This window comes from Palaemon carinicauda, chromosome 39, assembly GCF_036898095.1.
Source record: "Palaemon carinicauda isolate YSFRI2023 chromosome 39, ASM3689809v2, whole genome shotgun sequence".
NCBI lineage: Eukaryota > Metazoa > Arthropoda > Malacostraca > Decapoda > Palaemonidae > Palaemon > Palaemon carinicauda.
In genome coordinates, this window is record NC_090763.1 from 59,228,971 (window position 1) to 59,243,970 (window position 15,000).

The window sequence follows — 15,000 nt, forward strand, 5'->3', positions numbered from 1 at the left end:
TAGAATTTTGATATACTGAGAAATTTTTTAAATGTTTTGTTTAATGTTACTTTTTATCGATTACCTTGCCTGCATTTTATTATGCTGTCGTATATACTGTATGTGTAGAAAAAAGGCATAATTACTTACCATCTGAATAAATAATAGAAAATATAGGAATCGACTATCTTCAACTCTGTTCAGAAAACGAGTTATGTTGGAAGAATTCGTCTAGCCATGGCAATGAACTGTAACTCCCCCATCCCCACCACGGCCTCTCTCTCTCTCTCTCTCTCTCTCTCTCTCTCTCTCTCTCTCTCTCTGACGAGTTGCCTCAGGTTCTGAATGCACATACTCTATTACACATTGTCAGAGACATTGCCTAAAGTAAAATTTGTTGTACGGTATTTGAATGTTAACATTTTCAGTGTTATTTATAATAAGAAACAGATGACATGTGGCCCTGAAAATTTGATCATCGGTATTTTATCAGTAGACGATTATAAATACATGTTTCGTACAGTCGTATGTTCATTTATGAATAAATTAACCTCGCATGTAAGTATATTAACCACAATTCTCTTCCCAATACAGGGAATGTCTTAAAAGAATTTGTCAATTTTAATGCCATATGATAATTCACGTTAACAAAGTATACGTTCAAAATGAAAACAGTTAGACGATTTAGCTTTATTACTGAAAGTGAGGAGAGAGTAAACATGACCAGGTGAATCCTCAAGTTTCCTCGGGGCCCCTCACCTAGACTAATGCACGATCTTGTTTTAGGCCCATTCAGTATGTAGAAAAGGGTCTATTCAGTTTTCCTTTCCTGCTTTTCAATAGGCCTCCGTATCGTATGTTTTACTTTTTGTCTGGCTAACAATGCCGCCTTTGTCCAGTTTTGAGGATTTATTTATTTGGTTATTGTTTATCGAGGTAGTTTATGAATATATATATATATATATATATATATATATATATATATATATATATATATATATATATATCTATATATATACACATAAATAGTCTGCTTCGTGTTTTACTTTCTTTTCTGTTAATGCCTTTTTCTCCAGTATTTTTCTTTTATTTTATTATATTTACATTGTTTCTTTTGGGAAGTTTATTAATATATATATATATATATATATATATATATATATATATATATATATATATATATATATATATATAGTTTGTTTGGTGTTGTGCCCCGGGGGTTATTTTGAATTGTAACGTGTAAATGTAATGGCCCATCCCTTGAAAGCGATGAACAGTTACTTATCTATTTAATAAGTTTTAGTTCACATACTAGTCGATTTAACACACATGCGTGTTTGTTGATAGTAAAACTATTAAATCAGGTACTATTTCACCAACCCGTCAAAAAGGACTGAAATATTTAGGTAGTAATGCACACAGGCTCGCAAACACAGATTTAATCCTTCCCACCCCCTCGAACCAGGGTATGACTACTCCCTCCTACTCGAGATACGGGATAGAGCTGAGAGAGACTGGAAAGAAATCTATATTTATATTATAGCCAGACACCTGCTCATAGTTACTTAGCCTAGCCCTAGGACATCCTTATATACCGGTACCACCGTTTTCGATTTTATGGCTGTATAGTCCGGCGATGGGGCCTGTGAGGCCATTCAAAGTATTTTCGATCTTATGGATCGTTGGTATTTGATATAAAGCATCAGACCATAATCGACCAAATCATCTCTTGTGGTTTCCAATTACTTAATTTTCCTTTTAGAAGTTCTTCAAGTTGTTCATCATATTTCCAGATTTAGGCCTAGATACAAACATCCGGGTATCAAACGACTCTTTAGAAGCAGATCATAATTAACCTGGAGATATCGTGGGCCTGCTGTGGTTCTCCTAGTGATAAGTAAATGCTCTCTTTCCCTGGTTTTTAACTTTTTTTTATAGATAAACGAAGAAACCTAATGCAGTGCCCATAGGCCTATCTTTGAAAGTATTAATTCCTCTTCTTGGCACTTACCTGGGATTATGCTCTTAGAATATAGGTCTTACAGAAATGAAAATAATATTTAAATACGAAACAAAAATAATATTGAAATACGCCATCGATAATAAAAAGAAAAATTCTTGCTTATTTTGTTGACAGATAGAGACGAAAAAATTTATTTGCTTCCATTGTGCTTCATCTTCTGAGAAAAGTATAATGGGATAGCATTAATCTAACTTTTGAATGTCATTTCAAGAAACCATAATCCGGTCTTTTTATAGTTTATAAATAGAAAGATCTTATTTAATGTTGTTACTTTTCTTAGTGTATTTTATTTTGATTGTTTTATTACTTCTCTTGTATTTTGTTTCTTGTTTTCTTTTCCCAATGGGCTGTTTTTCCCTGTTGGAATCCATTAGACTTATAGCATCTTTGCTTTTCCAACTAGATTTATAGCTTAGTTTGTAATAAAAATAATAATAATCAAGATCTGTGTGTGTGAGAGAGAGAGAGAGAGAGAAAATATTTTGAATAGACTCGTAGGGTAGATGGCAGGAAATGCGATAGCCTCATCTCGGCATTTCTTTTCATCTTCTCAATTAAGAAAAAGTGACCATAATAGAATTAGTAAAGACATCAGCTCCCAAAACATTGCATCAGATTACCCCAAGTGTAATGCCGGAATGCAGTAGACCCATTAGATTGGAGAGAGGTGAAGTTGAATGGGTATTCAATTATCGGCACCATTGACCGGGGCATTACACTGGATTAGGTTGGATTAATCTCCTCTCTCTCTCTCTCTCTCTCTCTCTCTCTCTCTCTCTCTCTCTCTCTCTCTCTCGCTTTAATGTAGGTGTCTTTGGTTTCCGTTTGGAGTTTTAAGCCTGGTTGGATTTTCCCTAACCCGTCATATGGGGAAAATTAGAACATTTTTACTCGTTTTTCCTTCATTTGCTCGAGTTGACTTCGGAAGGTTTAGATATATTAATTTTAAGCTGTGTTTCGAAGATGTTTATTTTCATTTAATGTTTTATTGATACAAAAGTTCTTTGTATTTACTTTAGAGTAATTATTGTGATCGTGTCCTATCGTGTTGTTGGTTTTATTTATTGCAACATTTGTTTCGTCAATCTAAGATAAGGTAAATTAAAAAGAATTCTTTTTTTAAATTATCAATTTTACCGGTTTTAAAAGATATATTATAACGAAGACTGGCAGTAAATTTCTATTTGCAATGCTGACCTAGTTACACAATTATGCAGGGTATTTTCGTACACAGAATTTGATATTGTACAAAAAAAAAAAAAACTGATTATACAGTTCATCAATGTAATTTAGGATCAATTCTTGGATTCTGTGCACATAGGTTGATTAGATTAACTTATATTTTCAAACCATACTTGAGGATTTTCTCTGTAAAACTAATTGTGAATAATTTTGGCTTCTTTATTTTATATATAAGGCTTCGTTAGCCCGTGTACATTGCCTTATTTTTTTATTTTCTTACATTATATCAGTTGAGACATAACGAACGCTTGAATGCCTTTAATGTTAATGTTAAAGAACGGCAATAAGATTTAACCATATTAATTAGTAATTTAAGCAATTGAAACAGCCTTCTCAATCGAAAAGGGAAAGGAAAAAAAAAAAACTATAGTATGACGTTACCATTCTGGTGGGGTACTGAATATAAATTATAACTTTACTCTTCATCAGGTTTCCATGAAATACGATGTATGCCTTAGTGTTTGCAGTTCGATCACAGGCTCGAGCACATTAACGGGCGAGCTATTTCAGTAGTTGGAAACGGCCAGTGTGTGTACGGTTGTTATCACACATCACACCGATAGTTGAATCGTTCAAATAGTTACCAGGACTTCGGCAGGTTCTGAATTTCAAACTTGGTGAAAATGCTTTTATATTGAGCTTATTTTTAAACTTGTTTTGTAGTTAATTTCTTACTCGTGTATTTTTTATTGTTATTAATATTAATTTATTCTATTTTTATCACTTTTCTAGTATTTTCTTCACTTCATTTCTGTTTTTAGAAGGGTATAATGATAATAGTATCAAAAGAAAAACCTCATTTTGTATATTTATTACCGCAAAGAATCGTCGTGATTTCAACAAGTTCGGATATTAGGACGGAAGGAAGATAATTTTGTATATTTAGGAGTCATAAAATCATTAGTGATTTATGTAATGACTATTATTATTATTATTATTATTATTATTATTATTATTATTATTATTACAAGCTAAACTATAACGTTAATTAATAGGAAAAGAAAGATGCTATAAGCCCAAGATTTCCAACAACGAAAAATAGCCCAGTGAAGAAGGGAAACAAGGAAATAAACTACAAGAGAAGTAATAAACAATCAAAATAAAATAGTTTAAGAACAGTAACAACATTAAATTATATCTATATATTGTATAATCAATAAAAATTGGAAAAAAGGACAAGAGGAAGAGAAACGAGAGAGAAGTGTGCCAGAGTATACCCTCAAGGAAGAGAACGCTAATCTAGGACAGTGAAAGGCCATGGTACAGAGGCTATGACACTACTTTAGACTAGAGAACAATGGTTTGATTTTGGAGTGTCTTTCTCTTAGAAGAGCTGCTTACCATAGCTAAAGTCTCTTGTACCCTTATCAAGAGGAGAGTAGCCACTGAAAAATTACAATGTAGTTGTTAGCCCCTTGAGCGAAGAAGAATAATTGTTTGGTAACTCAGTGTTGTCAGGTGTATGAGGGCAGAGGAGAATGTAGAAAGAATAGGCCAGACAGACTATTAGGTGCATGTGTAGGAAAAGACAAAATGAGCCGTCAGCAGAAAGAGAGAAAGAGAGAGAGAGAGAGAGAGAGAGAGAGAGAGACTCAATGTAGTACTGTCTAGCCAGTCATGGTACCCGTAACTCTCTAGCGGTAGTATCTCAACGGGTGGCTGGTGCCCTGGCTAACCTACTGCCTGTAAAAGTAGAGGTAACATGATGTTTGGGACATTGGAGCTTTCACATTTGAAAGGAAAACATTTTGATATCGATGTTGATTGTTTTTTTATAATGTTATTATCCAGAAATTGCCTTTTTCATAAAATAAAATCTGCTAGAAGGGTAGAAATTAATCTGTACCCTCTGTTTTTAAAATACTTTGTGGAAAAAATGGAAATAATCCTCTTAATGAACAGGTCAATGAATCTAATTGACTAGCAATTGATAACTGAAATTTTCAGAGAAATAATTTTTCTCTGGAATATCGAAATCTGCAGATCAAAATTATAATCCTGCTGAATTTTCGTATTGATTTACTACCACTACTACTACTACTACTACTACTACTACTGCTGCTGCTGCTGCTGCTGCTGCTGCTGCTGCTACTACTACTACTACTACTACTACTACTACTACTAGCTAAGCTACTGCCCGAGTTGGAAAAGTAGGATACTTTCACGTTTAAGAATTGTTTATGATGAGATTTGCTTTGCGAGTTAATTCGATTGTATGAGTGATAATGACTGTTATTAACATCATAAATTGCATTACGGTTTCTAATATTTTTAGTTTTAGCGTTATCTAATGCACCAATTTCTTCGAAAATCTATTTGGTTTATTTCTGGTCCATTTGCCCTTGTGGGCGGACAGAGGCCCTTTCATGTACTTTGATCCATGATCCATACTGGGTAGTGGAAATGTCGATAGGATAATCAAACCGTGGTGAAGTGTTTGCTGCACTCACCAACTTGATGTAGGGATTGCACGTGATGCTGTTAGCTGGGACTGCACTGAGGGCTCAAAAGCCAGTTGACAAGTATTAAACGTTGCTTGTGGAATATGGATCCTTTTGTAAAAAATAATTTTGCAATTGATATCTCTTTCAGATTTTGTTTTGATATCTGTAATTTTAGTGTGTGTTTTGTTTTGTGAGATATGAATATATATATATATATATATATATTTATTTATTTATTTATTTATTTATATATAGGCCTATATATAATAAATTTTTTCATTAACAAACTTTTTTTCTTTCGAATATTGAGTCCCAAATAACTTCAATACCAAATTACCCTCATCTTTGGAATAGCAAAGCCGATTCGAACATATGCATGTGAATCAATAGAAAAAGACAGTAATATATATATATATATATATATATATATATATATATATGTGTGTGTGTGTGTGTGTGTGTGTGTGTGTGTGTGTGTGTGTGTGTGTGTGTATGTATGCATGCATGGTTGTGATGCCCCAATTATAAATTTTTTTTAGAAGTTTTCTTAAGTCTGCACCAATACTAACTCGAATTCTGTATGGTATTGGCGTATATCAGCATGTTGCTTTCAATGAAGTTATATTTTTTGGTCTTTTTTTTTATCCTAAGGGATAAAATTTCCTTTTTAAAACTACATTTTTCAGAACTTGCACAAGTGAAGTTAAAACGTCTGATATTACTGGTAAATTATATAAGGTACTAAAACTACTAAACGTTTTCTAACCTGGAAACCAAATCTATTTTTGAATGAAGTAATTCTGTAGTCTGTGTCCAGCATTTATTTATTAAGATTAATTGGTTGGTTACGCATATTTTTAGTAACTGTTCTTCTTGGTTACTCGGATTACTAGTAACTATTTTGGTTATGCAGATTTTTAGTAATTCTTTATTTGATTGACTTATCAAGCTTAAGAATTGCACCTAAATCTGGTGTTAAAGTAATTTGCTATCAAAAGTGTGATATATGGAATCCGCTTATTGTAAGAAGCGTTTTTAGAAGTAGTACTTCAAAAGCAAAAGCTTCATTTTAGGCCTAGACTACTCTTAGAACTAACGATTGTGGTAAGTGCGTTCTGTGTGGCCTAGGTGTTCCATTAGCCCTTTCTGTATACCAGATAAAGCCCCTCTGCCTATCGCGAACCTCCTGCCACAGTCCGTGGATAGATAACAGGCCATTTACCCATCCCATTTAAGTAATGCCCTGCGTAAGTGCATTTGATGGGACTGTTAATGATTCTGCTATCATGCTTCGGAATTTCTGACTTAGATTGCGAAAATTTTTGCGGTTTTTTGTCGATGAAATATTATTTAATTGGTTGCATAACATATTCCGTATGGACTGGTACCTCGCGATTTGGGTCGACTCTATCCCTTGCTAGATTGAAATAAAAAAGAATTGGGGGGTTTAACCAGTAAAGGAGACGCTAGAACCACATTTTGGAAAGGAAGATTATATCAAATAACAGATATGGAAGGGGAGAATAGAATTTTAATTTGGAGTAGTCAGTGAATCGCATAACCTTAGGCTTATACATAATTTTTAGGCTTATGTACAAATTCCGTAATGTTATATAGAGACTTGCAAGAGATAAGATTAACATATACGGCAGCAAGGATAATGCAAAATACTTGTAATGACATGGAATATTACTGTAATCATACACATCAAATGTATCGATTCTTACTGACAAACATCTTTTTTAATATCTACATTTTAATTGAGAACATTCAAAAGTGTCACCAATGCACCACACTGCTTCCATTTAGCTACCAGTCCAAATTGCCTAAGATTATGGAAAATTTCATCTTCATCATAGATAGTATAGTATGCCTGCAGCAAAAGGTATCTAAGGAGGGGTAGTGTATCCCTTATATTTATTATTGGTATTTTTTGAAAGTTTAATAGGAAAGATCAGCAGCTTGTTTGATCAGTTTGTTGTTAAAGGAATGTAAAAGTTACATACTTGAAATATACAGTATTCAATAAATTTGCACATTCTAGATAAGCCTAACTATAATTCTATCTCTCTCTCTCTCGCTCTCTCTCTCTCTCTCTCTCTCTCTCTCTCTCTCTCTCTCTCTCTCTCTCTCTCCAACTATTAATATAGTTTTAATAGTCTTAATTAGCAAGATTTATATTTTTGCACCTGGTTTAGTTTTTGGGCGTTACTTATGCTGTTTAATTTCTTGCAGCGAAGAAAATTCTCTCTCTCTCTCTCTCTCTCTCTCTCTCTCTCTCTCTCTCTCTCTCTCTCTCTCTCTCTCTCTCTCTCTCTCTCTCAACTATTAATATAGTCTTAATAGTCTTAATTAGCAAAATTTATATTTTTGCACCTGGTTTAGTTTTTGGACGTTACTTATGAAGTTTAATTTCTTGCAGCAAAGAAACAAACATAATACCATTTCGTGCCTGCATTCTAAGTCTAGGCCATCTATTTTCTACAAAGACTGAAATAACCTTTCACATTTCATAGAGAGAAACTGCATATTCTTTTAAGCGTGGAATATGCGTCTAAATCTCTTGCATTCTGGATTTAATAGACTGCCATTAAATCCACCGAAATACTCACTGAAGTAATTCATTTCTTTTCCCCCTTTTAATCCCGCTTTAAGCGTGATATTTTTATTCATAAGTTTGATGTGGATTCCATATTAGTTTAAATCATATATTTTTTTTCTTTTTCTTTTTTTTTAATTCTGCTGGTATATTTCTGCTCATTTTAATAGTTTTCATTTCCATAATCTATTAATATGGTTGTCTTGATTTGAAATTATAATACTTAATATTTATTGCTTTTGTTCTCCATCTCTCGAACAACCTTTATATTATAAAGAGCAAGTTTGAATATATATATATATATATATATATATATATATATATATATATATATATATATATATATATATATTTATGTTTATATATATATATAAATATATATATATATATATCTATCCTGTAACGCTTGATGGTGGGAGAGGGAGTAGTTATACCCTGGTGAGAGGGGGTACCGCGAGGGGTACACTTGGAAGCCACAGTTACCCTCAAATTGCCGAACCAGCGGTTTGTAATTAGAAAAGGGGAGGGATGGGAAAGGTTGAATCTGTGCGTGTGTGCATATCTATCTAAATATTTATACGTCATTTTTTACGGGTCGGGTATACTATAGTCCATTTCTTTTATCGAGGCAGATTTGCACCGACTCGCAGCGGTGCCCTTTTAGGTCGGAAAAGTTTCCTGATCGCTGATTGGTTAGAATTATCTCGTCAAACCAATCAGCGATCAGGAAACTTGTCCGAGCTAAAAGGGCACCGCTGCGAGCCGGTGCAAATCTGCATCGCTAAAAGAAATTGACTATAGTGGAAATTAGCATTAATGTGTTACACGTTCGTTTCAGGACCGTAAGTGCACCTCTCGCAGAGCACTGTAGGTATTACTTCTGACTCTTTGCATCGTCCTTTCAGCCCCTAGCAGCACTCACTTATTAGCCCTCTCAAAGACCTACGTTCCCGATTTCTTTCTTCTCTCTTGCTGTCCAACCTCGTACATTTTACTTCGTGGTGCAACTATGGGGTTTTGCCCCATTAGCATACGGGTGCTGAATGGTCTCCCGGCCAAAATTATAATCCAAACTTTTATTAATTATGGTTACTTATATCAAATTATTCAAGTTCTTACCACTAAGAATTTCCTGCCCTTTCTAAGCAGGGTAATTTTTGAACTTGAAGATTTGTGAATTTTTGTCGTATTATTATTTTTTCTTCATTAGAATTTTACTCTTTGATTCAAGTTCATGCTTAACCCCCCAAAAATATATAGGCTATTGCTTTTTTCCCGATTGTATTCTTTTCGTCTAATTCCAAGTACTAAAAATTGCACGTAAAACTCATTGAACTAAACCCTATGTCTTGTAAGCTAAACAAATGTGTGCGTTCATAGATAAGGTAACTTTAATCAAGATATGTATATATTCATTAGACTTTCTCTTTAATCATAAGGGAATCAGGTTGCTGTAGGGCAATTGATCTCACAGTTAACCTAAATTTTCCATGAGACAGGCATCTGGAATCCAAAAGCCTTTTAGGGATAAAACGAAAACATGGGCAAAGTGGTTTGCAACTCTTGACTAGATTTATTGTCCTTTGTAGGTAACTCTGTCGCCGGAATGAAATAGCTTTGCGTCCTTTTTACTGGCTTGAATTCGTGCAGGAATAATCTCCTTGTTTTAGCGGAGAGGATTGAAATGTATTATACTGTATCGATAGAAAGTTTTTTTTTTTTTTAATAAATCGTTTTGACCCTTTTGTTTGCTTTGTGTAAAATTGAATTTGAAGAGTGACACTTATGTATTTTGAATGTCTTTCAAGTAATGCGTTTCAACCCATTTGTTGTTGTATGTAAAATCGATTTAGAAACGTAGCAATTATATAATTTTGGATGTAAAAATTCAAATTGATTTTGTTTTAAATCTTGATCAGAATTTTACATACTTACAGACCGTGTTTTTCAAACATGAGCTAAAAATTGATTTTGAAGAATTCCACATATGATTTTTAATTGGTATTTTTTTTCTTTTTTTTTCATGGTATGATTAAACATATACTTACAGACCAAGTTTTTCAAACACGAGGTACAAATTGATTTTGAAGAGTTGTACTTATATAATTTTTTATTATTTTTTTTTATTTATTTTTTTTTTTTTTATAAATCTTGGTAAGATTTAGACACATTTACAGACCGTGTTTTTTTAAACACGATCAACGAATTGATTTGAAAGAGTTGCACTTATATTTTTAATGAGATTTTTTTTTTTCTATCTTGGTGAGATTAGACATATACTAACAGACCATGTTTTTGCTCAAACATAAGGTGAAGTTTCATCACTACCGAGTAATGTGGATATTAGTGATCTTATGTGTGGTTTGTTTATTTAATGTTACAGCAGTAAATAGGCTTATAGAGAAACATTCGTAGTTTGTATCTGCAAAGCAAATATACAGCGTTATATAGGTTTCTTAGGTATATATATATATAATATATATATATATATATATATATATATATATATATATATATATATGTGTGTGTGTGTGTGTGTATATACACATATACAATATATGTATAGGCCTATATATACATACATGCACATGAATACACCCGTATGTATAATCTATTATTATATACACATGCACACAAAAATTTATATATATGTATATATATATATATATATATATATATATTTATATATATGTGTGTGTGTGTGTGTAGACTGTGATCCATCCCTTTTCCTATACTAACCTTTTTTTTCCATGTTTATGTCTCCCACTTGCCTTCTATATCAGTTCTATTAATACCTTATACAAAATGCTATCGGCCTCTTTCAAACGTTTCAAGCATTTCCTTTCATTCGAGCTCACCATTAACACTCCCTGTCTTTTCAAGCACCCTCCTAATTATCTTGCTTGAATTATTCAGTAACCCAACTCTTCTTTCTTTATGCCACCATCCTTTATATTACTCCCATGTACTCTAGAGTTATTCCTCCATATCCTTTCTTCTAACTATTAATATTCACTATTTGGTCCTTAATTGTTTCCATACCTCCCCAGAACACTACGCATGCTTACTTTTGCTCTAGACTTATTCGTCTTGCAAATATCTTCAAATTCCTATTATAGTTTCTACATTTTCTCATCACTTTCCATCGATCAGTATAGTATTATCTGCAAACATCAATCATTCCCCTCTCCAATAAAAAGTTATTTTATTATTTCACAAACCTGTCCTTTTTCTCATCTCGCCATCTATAAGAATATGAATAATCATGGAATCAACACGCCCTGTTATCAGACTAAATAGAATAACAAACCAGTTATTCTTATGGTTACATGTTCTAGCACAAACTGTTCCCATCATAAAATCTTGGGCCTTTTTTCCTCGTGTATATTATATATATACATATATATATACTGTATATATATATATATATAAATATATATATATGTATATACATATATATATATATATATATATATATATATATATATATATATATATATATATATAACATACATGTATATATACAAACATGATTGCAAACTCATGTGTTTGATTTGAGATATATATATATATATATATATATATATATATATATATATATATATATATATATATATTACTAGCTGAGCTACTACCCTAATTGGAAAAGCAAGATGCCGTAAGCCCAAAGGGCCCCAATAGGAAATAGTAGCCCAGTGAGGAAAAGAAACTAGGTAATAAACAAACTACAGGAGAAGTAATGAACAATTAAGATAAAATATTTTAGAAACAGTAGCAACATGAAAATAGATAATTCATATATAAACTATAAAAGCTTCAAAAGAAACAAGAGGACGAGAAATAAGATAGAATATCGTGCTTGAGTGCACCCTCAAGCAAGAGAATACCCCAAAACTGTGGAAGACCATTGTACAGGGGCTATGGCACTACCCAAGACTAAAAACAATGGTTGGTTTTTGGAGTGTCCTGTTCTTATAGAAGGGCTACTTCCCAGAGCTAATGAGTCTCTTCTACCCTTACCAAGAGGAAAGTAGCCAAAGAACACTTACAGTGCTGTAGTTAAGCCCTTGAGCGGGGAAGAATTGTTTGGTATTCTCAGTGATGTCAGGTGTATGAGAAGAGAAGAGAATGTGGAAAGAATACACCAAACTATTCGGTGTATGTGTAGACAAAGTAAAAATGAGCTGTAACAAGAGAGAGGGATCCAATGTAGTACTATCTGGCTAGTCAAAGGACTCAATAATATCGCTAGAGTGTTAGTGGGTCCTTTGACTGGCCAGACAGTACTACATTGGATCCATCTCTGGTTACGGCTCCTTTTTTCCTGTACATACATAGAATAGTCTAGCCTATTCTTAACCCCATTCTCCTCTGTCCTCATACACTTGACAACACTGAGATTACCAAACAATTCTTCTCCACTCAAGAGGTTAACAACTGCACTATAATTGTTCAGGGGCTACTTTCCTTTTGGTAAGGGTAGAAGAGACTCTTTAGCTATAGTATGCAGCTCTTGTAGGCGAAGGACACTCCAAAATCAAACCATTGTTCTTTAGCCTTGGATAGGGCCATAGCCGCGGTACCATGATCTTCCATTGTCTTTGGGTAGAGTTCTCTTGCTTTATGGTACACTTGGGTACACTTTTCTATCATATTTATCTTCCTCTTGTTTTTTTTTAATTTTATATAACCTATATATAGAAAAATCTATTTTTATTGTTATTAATTTATATTCATTAATTCTTTTCCAGTTTATTTCCTTATTTCCTTTCCTCCCACAGCTATTTTCCCTGTTGGAGCCCTTGGGCTTATAGCATCCAGCTTTTCCATGGGGGTTTGTAGCTTTTCTTGTAATAATAATAATAATAATAATAATAATGATAATAATAATAGTAATAATAATGATAACTCTAGTGGTAGTATCTCAACTGGTGGCTGGTGCCCTGACCAACCTATTAACCACACACACACACACACACACACACACATATATATATATATATATATATATATATATATATACATATATATATATATGTATATATATATATATATATATATATATATATATATATATATATATAAAGTGTATATTTACATACAAACATAAGCACAAAAACAATAGTCTTTCATCTAATGTTGTTTGATTTGTGATTGGATAAAGTAGTCACCTCAGTAATTCTCTTTTAAAGTTCTTCAGTATTCTAGTGATGCGAGTATGAGGTTTCCGTTCCGTTAGTAGTAACTTGAGCGTTTGTGGCTACAGAGACGTCTTATTAAATATCCCTGTACATATAACAGTGTTCTTGGGATGTCCTCGTAAGCATCTTATTAGTGGTTTTTATTTCATTTACCGTTGTAATAAGTACTTTGACATTCTTAGTCATTACTTTAACAGTGCAGATGCACTTGATAATGGCTTATTTGTGTAAGGAGAACTGAGATCGTTTTACTTATTGCTTAAGAATTAATTGAGTTTCACGTAGGAAATGGTATTATCTTTCTTTGACACTGTTTTGGCAATGCTAACTTAAATCTAATCCCATCTACTTTTTTTTTTTTTTTTTTTTTTTTTTTTTTTTTTTTTTTTTTGGTAACGCATCGAGAGATTTTGCTTATAGTATATTTTCATAATGTATACCGCTGTTTAAAATGTACTGCCCCCTTTTGTTATTGCTCTTTAGACGTGGCCAGAATATTGTCTTTCAACTCTTTAGTCCTTACGAAGTAATTTAATTTATTGCATAAGAAATAAAGTCGTAGCCTACTTTTAGGTATTTCTGAAGTACTTTCGCAGCATATTTCAACTTTACACGTTAAAGCAGATAAATAAGTCATCATATGCCGAACACATTGCTCTCATAAAGGTATTTTTGTTTTCGTATGAGTTTCTGTCTTCAATTTCATAAAGTGTTAGATTTAGTAAATATTCTCATAGTTATCATTTACAATACTGTATTTCTACACCTTTATCTATATTTCGTCCTGTTTTTTTTTTCTGAATAAATTTTCCTACAGGGTATTGTAATGCAACTTGATATGCAATCCTAATTTAATATTTTGCAAATTTGCAGAGCTCTTAACTGGATAACAGCAATCACTGTATATAGGGAAACAATATGTTCAATTCTCACTAATTGTTTTGATTATTTATTTCATTGTTAAGAGTTTTTAGATAAATTAAAAATTGAATGAAGCTAGTTAAAGGATAATTATTTCATGAGACAGTGCCAAAACCGATTAGGCAATGTACTGTTATCATTAAGGTCTTGTTGTTAATATATATATATATATATAATATATATATATATATATAAATATGTATATATATAATTATACACATATATACAGTATATATATATATATATATATATATATATATATATATATATATATATATATATATACATACATACAAGCACGTTAAGAAAGCCGAATTCAGTTTAATTTTATAGTCAACATTACTCACCGTAACATAAGTTTTAACTTTTTAGAAAATTTCTCTAATTTTACCGCTCATATGTCTTACTGTGGCCGAGATAAACTTATTAGTTAGTTATCCTAATTTTCAAATGTCTAAGTTTGCGCTTCCTATTTACTTTTTCTCTTCGGTTTACACCAGGAAAGAAAGTAGACTTTCATTTAAGAACAAACATTTGCAAGTAACTTTTGACACTTTATTAGTATTCCAGCTGATTTATGTTATTCACCTT

The 15,000-nt window shown here is 32.4% G+C and overlaps 1 protein-coding gene across 1 annotated transcript in view; it reads left to right on the forward strand.

Moving 5' to 3' along the window:
• LOC137631213 (EGFR adapter protein-like) overlaps positions 1-15,000 on the forward strand; it is a 1,066,467-nt gene that overhangs the window by 994 nt on the left and 1,050,473 nt on the right. The window lies entirely within an intron of this gene.